Raw genomic sequence first — 13,391 nt, 5'->3', positions numbered from 1 at the left:
TACTCCTGATCTGAAATGGAACACGTACATCAAGTCTGTTGCCAAGGTCGCTGGAAAGATGGTGGGATCCTTCTACCGCTCCAGAAGATATCTCACTACTGATGCAATTCTCTATCTATATAAAAGCCAAGTACGTCCAAGGATGGAATACTGTTGCCATATCTGGGCAGGAGCTGCTAAAAACAGCCTATCCTGCCTTGACAGAGTACAAAATAGACTTCGTAGCTTAGTGGGGGGTGCCCTTTTCTCTACCCTGCAACCTCTATCCCACAGAAGAGACGTTGCAAGCCTATCCTTGTTTTATCGTTATTTCCATGGCAGGTGCTCGTCTGAACTCTAATCTCTGGTCCCCCCTCGCCAATCTTTTACGAAAAACACCCGTCTAGCTGAATCCACTGTGAAAAATTTCCCCCACTCTATATCTGTGCCTAAATCAAAACGCGGATTCCATGAACAAAGCTTCTTTCTTAGAACTGCACGCCTGTGGAACTCTGTTCCGTCTGCCTGCTTCCCACCGGACTACAACTTGGATGTCTTAAAGTCCAACGTTAACATTATAACATAATAACAACGTTAACATTAAATTCCTAATGAACCGCCCCCTTAAGTAAACACTTCATAAAATCTCCACACTAACGTAATGTACTTGCAATAACCCTTATCCCTGAGTGGCTTCCGGGTCTTGATAAGTGGTGATCACTGTGTAAAAAAAAATATTTGTGATGGGGCAGACTTTAGTTAGTTTGCGTGGGTTTCTTAAGTCATTTTCAAACCTAGCAAACGTTCAATTTGAAATGAAGTTTAGCATTCAAATAAACTGGTAAGTGAGCGACAAAATAGAACATATATTGTGCTATTTCAGTATAGTGTATTCAGGGTTACTGGATAGCGCTGGTATTTATAGGATCGAAGGATCTATTGTGTTGTTCGGCGGTTAATAATGGTATAAATTATAAATGAATAATAAAGAACTGAAAGTTCGCAGACAAAAAATCAGAACAATTCTTTTTCTATTTCTTTTGAAGGGTTAAAAACATAAGATAGTAAACGATAGCTCTTGGTTTTAAAAAGCCGAAATGATAAGAATAGGGGAACAAAAAGCGAGCAAAGCAGTAGCAGCACGTGCGAACACTTGTTGATATACTTGTTTCCACCTGCAACAATATAAAGTTTATGCAGATGTGCACATGCGTGTGTGGGTGTGCATGTCTATGAACATGTGCAGTCTGCGTCAGAATAAATGCAACTTAAGAATTAGCAGTTCAGCCCCACTTTACTTGGGGCCTATGTACTTTTCATAACTTGCCCTATGTGTAAATACACTCTATGTCGAAATATCGAATGTTTAATCCAAAAATTATCTGAGTAATTTGGTAGAGACCGCAGAGGGAATTTTTTTTAAACTTTGACTCCAATTTTAGCCGCTTAAACTTTTATTGTTTTGGTCTCAAATCTAAATAAAAAGTTTTACCCATGTCCAAGTAACCTACATCTAAACTTTCAAGTGTTTAGACACAAAATTGGTAGAGGAGCTTGGTAGAATCTGCAAAGGTCAACTCTTAAAACTTTGACCTTTTAGTAGCCAAATTTTCGCCCAAAAACTGATTAAAAAGCTTGCCGCATGTCTGAATACTTTTCATGTAAAATTTCAAATTTTTAGACCAATAATTGTCTGAGTAGTTTACTAAAAACCGCAAAGGTTAAATCTTTAAAAAATAAAAAACCTGTCCTATCTCTGAATAGCTTTTATGTAAAATTTCAAATGTTCAGACTAGAAATTGGCTGAGTAATTTGGTAGAGACCGCAAAGGTCACATTTTTTAACTTTGGCTCCAATTTTGACGCTTTAACATTATTTTTTTATTTTTTTGGTCTCAAATAAAATTAAAAAGTTTGATCCATGTCCAATTACTTTACATTTAAAATTTCAAGTGTTTAGACCTAAAATTAACGGAGGAGTTTGTTAGAGTTTTCAAAGATCAAATTGTTGAACATTGATCCCTTGAAAGCCAAATTTCTCTCCGAAAACAGATTAAAAAGATTTTCCCGAATCTCAATACGTAATATGTTAAATCTCGAGTCTGTAAACCGAAAATTGACAAAGTAGTTTGGTAGTGAAATTTAAACATACGCACACACACACACATACACACACAGAGAACCCTTTAATCTATTTATTAAAAAAGAGTCGTGGAATTGCATTCACTAGCAAAGGATCGAGCTAATTTGCATATTCTTTTAAACATTCATTTTAATTAATTCCCTATTAGTTTTTTTCGATTTTCTTATGAGATGATCATCTTTTGTTAACTGTTACGTGTAATTATATTTAAGCAGATATTCTACATGATTTATACTTACATAATATTTGCGTAAAAAGGTTATAGAAAACACAAACCTCTTTCTATAGATATTTATGTATGCGTATATAAAATTTTGCCTACCAAACTCCTCCTAGAGTTTTTGGTTTACAGAAATGAAACTTAAAACATAGAGTGTTCAAACCCATGCGAAACTTTATATTTGGGTTTTATTCGGGGGAAATCGGTGCAAAAGTGTGGAAATTAAAGAATTTGTCAGGTGAAGGTCAAACGACAGCATTACGAGCATGCATGCGTAACGGAATAGCTATTGGTTCATATTTTAATTTTCAGCCTTACAGAAAACATGTTTTCATAGCATTAACGTCCAAGAAAAAAATAAATCATAAGCTAAACGTTTTGGTTTCGATTGTCGGTGGTAACTTTTTAAATCATTATTATATATTAGGTCATATATAATATAACAATAAAAACGAAATCTGCATTACTCAAAATATATTATTTAAATGTATTTTATACTCGGGCAATGCCGGTCGACCTGGTAGTTTACATATATATAAATAAATATATATATATATATATATATATATATATATATATATATATATATATATATATATATATATAACTGCCTTTATCAATGTTTGTTTCGCTAAGTTATTTCAGCTATACATGTAAATCACCCAAAAATACATGCCACAATATTCCTCATTATTATTGAATTTTGCTCATGTTTTTTTTATTCTATTTCAATTGTTTCAATTAGACGCAATTATTAACTCTGCAAGTACCACAGCTATTAGCACGTTTCTGTCTATCACTCTCACCCTCTCCTACTGTATGAAAGTTGACCCATATTTCCCTTTCTCTATCTCCTCGTCTCTATATTTATTAACAACTGAATGTAGCAAAAAAGGTAGAAAGAAAGGTCACAATCGTCCATTATAAACAAACGGAATATTACTAGAGGGAATAATATTATTGAACATATAGTTGGAAAAATGAAAGAGAACGACACAGAAAGCGAATAATTTGTGAATGTGTGATTCAATTTTTTTTTATATTTAAATGGCTAGTAAACTCACATTTTCTGATCTAAACAACATAACCAAAACTCAATGTGTGACCCTACGAGAAATATGTTTTCTAATATATCTATATCTATATATATCTATATCTATCTATCTTTTTTTTTATCTATCTATATATATATATATATATATATATATATATATATATATATATATATATATGAGATTATTGTTATTATTATTAAAAATAAAATATTCAAATTTATTAGAACTACTTTACCAGCTTATATACCTGATGTTTCAGCGAACCTTTTCTCGGAATATGTTGTTAAGTATGAGTAAAGTTTATTAATAAATGAAATAATTTTTTTAATAATTTTGCAGAATCAAAATCTTCCGTTTACAAGTTTTGCTGAGGAATTTAACTGCTATCATTCGATATATTAAATGTTTAGAAAAGTATCTTGGCAGAAACATCGGCAATAAAGATATTTTCACAATTTAAGTATTTCGTTTTTCATTTTTTTCGTTGCATGTGTTATCCAATATAATCATATATACGTGTGCGTGTTTGTGTGAATGTATATATGTGCGCGCGTGTGTGTGTGTGTGTGTGTGTGTGTACATATATACATATATGTATTCATTCATATTAGAATAATATAGTTTTAAAAGGAACACGTTTGAAAATGCCAAATTTAAGTTTAATAAGAACTCACCAAAAAGTAGCTAAGTTTTGAAAGTAGTTTCAGAAAAAGGCATATTTCTCAATGGTAATGCTACAATTATGATGGCAAGATACCTTAATCTAAATTCTTAGTAAAATAAAAAGAAAAAATTTTAATATATGAGAAATTTGATTTAATGATAAAACTCTATTTAATATTCCGCTGCGTTTGACATCTAAACGCATTTTGTAATATATTTTTCTAAATATTTAATTGTCGGAAATTTCTCAACAATATGTTGATCTGGTTTGAAAACCAGTCCAAATAACTCTTACAAATACGGACACGCACATGTACACACAAAAGCACGCAGTGATCTTGGGCGATTCATCTCAAGTTATGTAAATATTTAACGACTGACGATTAAAAGACAGCTGCAATTATATTGTGAAACAAAGCTAAAACAAAATACAGATCGTGTAACAAAAATTAGTTGTGATTTTTTTCTAACGTCCAGAAGTTTTTTTCTTGTTTACTCGTTCATAGATTGTTTTATTTCGCTCAAATATAAGATCTCTCCGCGAAAAAATATAACTAAATATGGAAAGAAAACATTGATTGATAACTTACCTATAAACAGAGGTTGCAGCAGCGGCGGCGGCTGAAGGAAGCGCGCGCACACACACACACGGGTGACGGCGTATGTCCGACCGTAGGTTTTTTTTTTTTTTGTTGCTCTCCTTCGTTGTGTTGTAATAAGTAGTCAACAGTTGTTTGAGGTAGCGCCACTACTAAGCGACTGTGCTGGTCTGATGGAACCGGGCCTCTTAAAAGTAGTGATGGAAGAAGAGAGAAGACGCTCTATTCAAGTCGAAGCGACGAGCGGGCAACGTCAGCGTTTGGCTAGTGCTAGTTAGGTGTGCATGTCGAAGGCGGCGATTCGTTATCAGAATGAAGTTGCCCGTGGGTGGCGGGGCTTTTGGCGGGAAAAGGGGTTTTCTACCTGCTGCTGCTAACAACGTACGTATTTCTCTCTCGGGCAACCATGGATTTCAAATGTGTGTGGTTTTTCTTCCCAAGTCTGAGTTCTACCCACTCCCGCCTCTCTATTTGATTTCTTTTCTTACTTTTTATTGCTTTCGTCTTTTTAACGTTTCTTTCTTTTCGTTTTATTTGTTTTCTTTTTCACCAAGCATTGTTTTCTTTTTCACCAAGCATTGTTTTCTTTTTCACCAAGCATTGTTTTGTTTTTCACCAAGCATTGTTTTCTTTTTCACCAAGCATTGTTTTCTTTTTCACCAAGCATTGTTTTCTTTTTCACCAAGCATTGTTTTCTTTTTCACCAAGCATTGTTTTCTTTTTCACCAAGCATTGTTTTCTTTTTCACCAAGCATTGTTTTCTTTTTCACCAAGCATTGTTTTCTTTTTCACCAAGCATTGTTTTCTTTTTCACCAAGCATTGTTTTCTTTTTCACCAAGCATTGTTTTCTTTTTCACCAAGCATTGTTTTCTTTTTCACCAAGCATTGTTTTCTTTTTCACCAAACATTGTTTTCTTTTTCACCAAGCATTGTTTTCTTTTTCACCAAGCATTGTTTTCTTTTTCACCAAGCATTGTTTTCTTTTTCACCAAGCATTGTTTTCTTTTTCACCAAGCATTGTTTTCTTTTTCACCAAGCATTGTTTTCTTTTTCACCAAACATTGTTTTCTTTTTCACCAAGCATTGTTTTCTTTTTCACCAAGCATTGTTTTCTTTTTCACCAAGCATTGTTTTCTTTTTCACCAAGCATTGTTTTCTTTTTCACCAAGCATTGTTTTCTTTTTCACCAAGCATTGTTTTCTTTTTCACCAAACATTGTTTTCTTTTTCACCAAACATTGTTTTCTTTTTCACCAAGCATTGTTTTCTTTTTCACCAAGCATTGTTTTCTTTTTCACCAAGCATTGTTTTCTTTTTCACCAAGCATTGTTTTCTTTTTCACCAAACATTGTTTTCTTTTTCACCAAGCATTGTTTTCTTTTTCACCAAGCATTGTTTTCTTTTTCACCAAGCATTGTTTTCTTTTTCACCAAGCATTGTTTTCTTTTTCACCAAACATTGTTTTCTTTTTCACCAAGCATTGTTTTCTTTTTCACCAAACATTGTTTTCTTTTTCACCAAGCATTGTTTTCTTTTTCACCAAGCATTGTTTTCTTTTTCACCAAGCATTGTTTTCTTTTTCACCAAGCATTGTTTTCTTTTTCACCAAGCATTGTTTTCTTTTTCACCAAGCATTGTTTTCTTTTTCACCAAACATTGTTTTCTTTTTCACCAAGCATTGTTTTCTTTTTCACCAAGCATTGTTTTCTTTTTCACCAAGCATTGTTTTCTTTTTCACCAAGCATTGTTTTCTTTTTCACCAAGCATTGTTTTCTTTTTCACCAAACATTGTTTTCTTTTTCACCAAGCATTGTTTTCTTTTTCACCAAACATTGTTTTCTTTTTCACCAAGCATTGTAAAACTTATTTCTTCTTCATCTGTTTAATGTAATTTTTACTTTTTTTTCTTTGATTTTTTTGTTTTAATTTCTTTATTTCCAAATATCTCAATACTATATTTTCACTTTCATTTTCTCTACTAAACTTCTGAATGGCATCACCAAGACACATTTTCTTTTGCTTCCTGAATATTTCTAACATACTTTTCATTTTTCACATTCATCCTGCCCTATATAAAACTTTATTCATCTTTTCTTCATTCAATTTGGTATTCTATAAATAAACACCTTCAGTTTTTTTTTATGAAAGTAAAATAAATTCGCACTACTCCGAATGATACGATTTTTAAAATTAGTTTGATTCTATTTTTTGGCATTGGTTTCCCCGATTCTTTCTAGAATCAGATTATTACAAGAAGTATCACGTAAAGGTTGCTAGCATCCATAAGTGAAAGTAGTCTTATGGAACCGAATGGATTCGAACGTGGCAACCAAGATGACTATTTCACGTCGTTATGACTTAACGACGGCCACCCACTGGTCTCAATTAATCGTTAACAATAATTAGTGAAAATGAACCGCTAGAAAAGTTGTGTAGCGTAGACTTAAATATGATACAGATAATTGTCATGTCTCTGTAATTATACTAAAAGCCACTAATTGATCGGCATTTAACAGGTGCTAAATTCACAAACAATGTTGTAGACAACCAAGAAAGCATGGTTAAGGAACAAAACATATTTCTATCTACAGATATTTACAATGATGTGAAAGATATTTTCGTGGTGAAATCGCTCTTTTAAAATAGTTAAAAGTTCTCTTGTTTGTGCAATATTCACAATATGGAAGAAAGCACGCAAGTTAGAAATGTATGTGTTTAAATGTTTATTTTCTGTTGTTTGTTTTTCAATTTTGTTGGCTTTTTTTTTTTTTGCTTTACCTTGTGGTGGACCATCCTATCATATTTCAGATATACATCCGCCATTTCAAAGACTCTAATCTAAAGATATTTTAGGATTCTAAACGTTTCCCTAAGCGGAATTGTTTATATCTTTCTTTCACTTGGTTCATTTAGTATATTCACCAGATTGTTAAGTTAGTTTTGTAGACCCATCTGGCCATAACAACTTTGGATCGCTCCATTCCTGTTTTCGGGCGGCCGGATGTTTTAAGCTGGATCCAGGATGGTTTTGAATAGGAAGAGAGAGCTTAGGAATAGGAGATCTCCATGTCAGTAAGAGGTGGCCATTCTCTAGTAGTCTGGTTCACAGGTGTAGTCTGATCTCTTCCTGGTATGTTGTTAGGGTTTCGGCATAGCTGGAGAAGCTTTTCCTGGACTTCGGTCATTGGACTGTTGGTTCACGACCATTGATCTCTACTCGGCTGACAAGTTGCCAGACCACATCTGAAGGATGTGCCAGTGAAAAAATTCTGGTTGTTCAGGTTAGTAGAAAAGGAATTGTTAACTGAAAACGAGTTGCTATTTTCCTCTTAAGAGGAACTTGCGGATTCAGTTCTTTGCCATCAATACATACTTGACCTCAATAGATTAGAAATGTCGTTATAATTCTATGGATACATCGGTTCATGTAGGATCATCGAAGTTAAGCGATCTTGAGCCTGGCCAGTACGAAATGGGTGATCCTTTGCGGAGACGTCTATTGCATCTAACATGAAACTCCTCAAATTCAAGTGAATCTAAAATCAATCGTATATTTTCACATAAAATGGGCCAACAATGGTTGATATGCCGTAAATCTGTGAAAGTTTCTTCCGTTTACTTTTAGATTAATTTTCATTAAACAATTAAAGCTCACATTTTTTTTTCACAATTTATTAGCAGCAATATTTTGTAAATACAATATTATATTTGAGCAAAATTACTTTCAGCTACTTACTTGACTGTATAGGATCGATCAAGCATTCATTTATACTATACATAAGATCTAAGTTTGTTATGACTACTTATAAAAATATTTCATTGAATAATATTCAAACTGAATCTATCCTTCCACTCTAGGTTTGCACAAACTTCCAACTTTAAAAACTGAGACAAGTAGGTGTACTAGTTGAAAGAAACCCCAATGTTTATAACTAACTATAACTAAAAATGTTGCTGAAATATGGTTAATTATCCTTCTGGTTATAAAAAAGACACTTTCGGTGGAGATTCCAAGCTTTTAAATGACACAATTCTGATAATATTATTTTGCAAGTGCATATAATTAAAACCGCCCATACTCCCAACGAATCGGTATAATGATCTCGTAAGTGTCATCTATATTTCTTGAGGCTGGGTATTCAAGCGGTGTTTCCTCTCACATGGATAAATAATACTCTCTTACAAATGACGCATAACTAATAGCTTAAACTAACGGGAATATACACAAATGTAGATACGTACCTCTCATAAATGTGCAGATTATTATTATTATTATTATTATTATTATTATATTTGCGTACACACGAACTCATGCATACCCACACGTTTATTATATATAGATAAAGTAATAGCCCCACGAAAAGGTCAGCCTTATTTCTGAAAACTTACAACGAAGTAGAATTATATATACTTCTTCATGTATCAGGTCTGTTTTCTCAGACATTGATGATAATTACTCCTCTGTATAACCATGATGTTTTTGTTTGTTTGTTTTTTTTTGTTTTGTTTTTTGCAGTATAGTGTCTATAGTAGGTTGTAATTACTTTATACAGACAGGATAGGCTAAGCCATTGTACCTCAATCAGTATCATTTGCCTAACACAATAAAGCGTAGACCAATTCCAAAAAAATCAATCAGGTTTTTCAACAGTTCATCCAACAACTACTTGATGTGACTTCACATACCTAGATCGGGTTGGGTTAAGTGAGTACTCGACCTTGTCCAAGGATTTACCACTAGATATCGGAGGGAAGTATGTATATATATATATATATATATATATATATATATATATATATTACTATATAATTAAATACCTACAGACACTAGTGTTTCATCCTTTCGGGATTCTTCAGTGCAGGGTGTCACGATTACTACCAGTCGAACGATTCGAACCCCGCGACACGAGACATCTCTGGCTCGATTAGCGGAGGCCGTATCCATTCGGCTACTATTAACCGTGTGAAATAGCGTTGAATTTTAAACATTTTAATTTAAATGTTCATTACGTCAGACAGACAGTGATCAAATCGTTATACGATGATCTACGCATAAGAGCTAAATTGACCGACTTTTTAATTCAACGGAAAGTGCTCAACGATAAGAAACGAATTTCTTAAAGGGGCTGTCATAATTATTTTTTTACTATATAATTAAATACCTACAGACACTAGTGTTTCATCCTTTCGGGATTCTTCAGTGCAGGGTGTCACGATTACTACCAGTCGAACGATTCGAACCCCGCGACACGAAACATCTCTGGCTCGATTAGCGGAGGCCGTATCCATTCGGCTACTATTAACCGTGTGAAATAGCGTTGAATTTTAAACATTTTAATTTAAATGTTCATTACGTCAGACAGACACTGATCAAATCGTTATACGATGATCTACGCATAAGAGCTAAATTGACCGACTTTTTAATTCAACGGAAAGTGCTCAACGATAAGAAACGAATTTCTTAAAGGGGCTGTCATAATTATTTTTTTTACTATATAATTAAATACCTACAGACACTAGTGTTTCATCCTTTCGGGATTCTTCAGTGCATATATATATATATGTGTGTGTGTGTGTGTGTGTGTGTGTGTGTGTGTGTGTGTGTGCAAACAATCAATTGGCAGTAATTTCAATTCGCAAATGTAGGTTTTTTAAAAGCGGCATCATCAATCTGAAATGTGAGTTACTGTATTGTTTAGAGTCTGATGTAAACTAAGGGAAGGTAAAGACGTCCAAAACACTTCGAGAAGTTATAAAATGCTTCTCAGAAGATTTCTTAGTGGCTTGATGCAAACCCTTTACAATCAATGGCTGAACTGGCGAAAAATTGAAATGTGACCAAAATGACCATTTCTAAAGCAGTACGGAATGATCTTGGGATGAAGTCATATTGCAGCCCGCGCTGTAACATTCTTACAGTGACATCTAATACCGTTCATAAAGAGAGAAGCCCCTTACTACTCGATCACCTGAAACACCATAATGGAACCGTACGCATCCTTGTGGATGAGAAAAAGTTCGTGTTAGACGAAGTCTCCAAACGAAGAACTCGAGAGATATCGCCAATGACCCTTCTGGTGTTCCTCCAGTCATGCGCAGAGTAAAAATCTACCTCTGTCATAGTGTTGCCAGCGATGTGAAAGTCATACCCATCACTTCATTGAAGTGGACCTGAAGATCAATACAGCAAAATATCTGAAGATTCTGGAGGAATTTCTCTGATCCTGGATTAAGAAGAACTATGAACCCAAGAAAGTGATGTTCACCCACGCGCATAGAATAGAATGTTTCTATATGTTTGTATTTAATAAAACAATTAGATAAGCATGCAAAAATATTTTAGTGTCCCTTCTTTATCAAGGGATTAAACTTTGACATCTCAAACTGCCAGATTATCTTTTATACCCCATATATATATATATATATATATATATATATATATATATATATATATATATATAATGGATGGGTGTACGCATATATATATCAATATATATATATACTTACGTATATGTAAATATGTTGCATAGGGGTATATATTAAAGAGGTATGACGGAGGATTCATATTGAAGAGAGACGGGGACATATATAACAATGATGAGAGAGAGGGGCATTTATACATATATAGTTCTGTTCTGAGATGCTTGGGACTTCATATATATATACTGAGGGTGATAGGGTGATAGATGCACAGTTCTTATATTTCTTATAACACATATAGAGAGGAGGAGAGATACATATTCTTGGAAGGGTTACACAAAGTTCGTTATAAGATGATTAACACATTTACCTTCAATTTGTGGAATGACGACACGAAGACAAACAGTTAAAAATATCGATGGTTATTCTTTATTTCATTGGACCGGTCGAATGATGATGACATCAGGAATTCATATTCGGGATCTACATAGTTTAATCTTCTACCCTTTGCTTCCAAAGGGGCAGCTGATCACTGACTGCCAACTGACTGACTCTCCTGATCTCTTCTGACAAGCAGACTCAACTGTTCTGCCTCAACTAACTCTGATCTCACTAATTCTAGCTCCTATATTGAGAATACCCATTTGCTATGACGTCAGAATGTGTTTCCAAAACGAACCTAACTAATTCACGTGGCTATGCACACGTTTTTCCTAACACACTTTGACAACAAAGAATTCTCAATTAACCTATTTTTTGACCTAACCTATTTTTAACAATACATTTTTAATTTGTATTGTTCATTCTTTTAATTGACATTTTGATATTCAGTTTTGTAAAAGAATGAACAATCAATTATTTTTACATTATAAACAATATCTAACTATTTATAATAGAATTTAACAATAGGCCTTTTAAACATTCCGATTTCTAACATTCTATTTCTTAACCTTGCTTACAAGGTTCGATTCTCGGCTTATCTTAATCTCATTTTCACTTATCTAATGTTCTTCCTATTTATATGGAAAAGGGGCGCCCCTTTTTCCAGTAACAAATATAGATAGATAGATAGATAGATAGATAGATAGATAGATGTGTATCGTCTATGTAGATCAATAGAAGTATGAAGACATTGGGTCACCAGCCAACCGTGGCTATCCAATATAAAATAACTACAAAGTATGAAAATAATTTCGTCTTACAAAAAATAAATGGTCTTTTTACAATTATATCTGACAGTTGATCCTGGTTCAACATACATTTCTAAATAACAAATCTTAAACCAAACTGCATTCACTCGATACAAAAGGAAATATATAACTGTAAAGCAAAAGCGAACTGTTGAAAATATTTATATATATATATATATATATATATATATATATATATATATATATATATATATATATATATATATATATATTGAGAAAAAATTCTAACCGTTTCTTTTTCCTTCCAAACTTGCAAATCTTTTTTAAACCTCCGATTGATTTTGTGTAAATATTTCACACAGGAATCAAAATAGGTATTGATTAAGTATATTTTCTGATACTCTTTCTATAGACACGAAAGAAAGAAAAGATTGTAAATACTGCCAATAGTTTTCCCCGAAATAATTATCTTATTGTATTGCTTGTGCAGTCATTCTAGTTTCTCGATACATTTGTTGGCATCCTTCAAGCCATATAATCTATAAAATGATACGACATTTTATGTTATCATCTTTCAGACACATTAAAAAATTTGATTATTCGATCAGCAGAGATTGTGATTAGCGATTAATATGAATGCACTAAAGTAAATAATTTCGACTTCACCTGTTTTAAAATGAATTGTTTAAAAATCATGTAGCCCGTTCAGTTTTAAATTATTAATTTTATAAAGTGACATTTTTTCCCTTCACTTGAAAAACTATTTAGCTGTCAATTATTTTGACGGTAACTTCTTGCCGTTAAAATATTTATTGTTTTAAAAAAGAATCAAACTTAAATAAATAAAGAATGCTTTAATCGTTTGGAGAATATTTAGCTGACACTTATACTTTTTTATATTGTAGGCGAAACAGTTAATTTTTAATAGTATAAAAATGGCAGATATTTATAATTTTAAAAAGAGCTATTAACAGTAATAAATACAGATAGATGTAGAAAGCAGAGTGGAATTTACACGCGACCACGTGAGTTTTGCTAAATAGTAAAAAGTATTGGTTTGTTTATTAATTCGACGATAAAATGTGTGACACGTAGTTCATTTTAATAGACGTGTGAACATACCAAGTCGATATCAGTTTGGTTCATAATGTATGTTTTAATA

At 33.0% G+C, this 13,391-nt stretch overlaps 1 protein-coding gene across 1 annotated transcript in view; it reads right to left on the bottom strand.

Annotated features, from left to right (window-relative positions):
- LOC145292030 (bursicon-like) overlaps positions 1–5,083 on the bottom strand; it is a 316,032-nt gene extending 310,949 nt beyond the window's left edge. The window contains exon 1 of the mRNA XM_080138053.1: positions 4,650–5,083. The gene's annotated coding sequence lies outside the window, so the exon portion shown is untranslated. The remainder of the gene's footprint in view (positions 1–4,649) is intronic.
- Between the last annotated feature and the right edge of the window lie 8,308 nt (positions 5,084–13,391).

This window comes from Euprymna scolopes, chromosome 13 (assembly GCF_053919585.1).
Source record: "Euprymna scolopes isolate OS-2025 chromosome 13, ASM5391958v1, whole genome shotgun sequence".
NCBI classification, from domain to species: domain Eukaryota; kingdom Metazoa; phylum Mollusca; class Cephalopoda; order Sepiida; family Sepiolidae; genus Euprymna; species Euprymna scolopes.
Note: the sequence above shows the minus strand (reverse complement) of the source record. Positions and strands in the feature narration are given on the sequence as shown.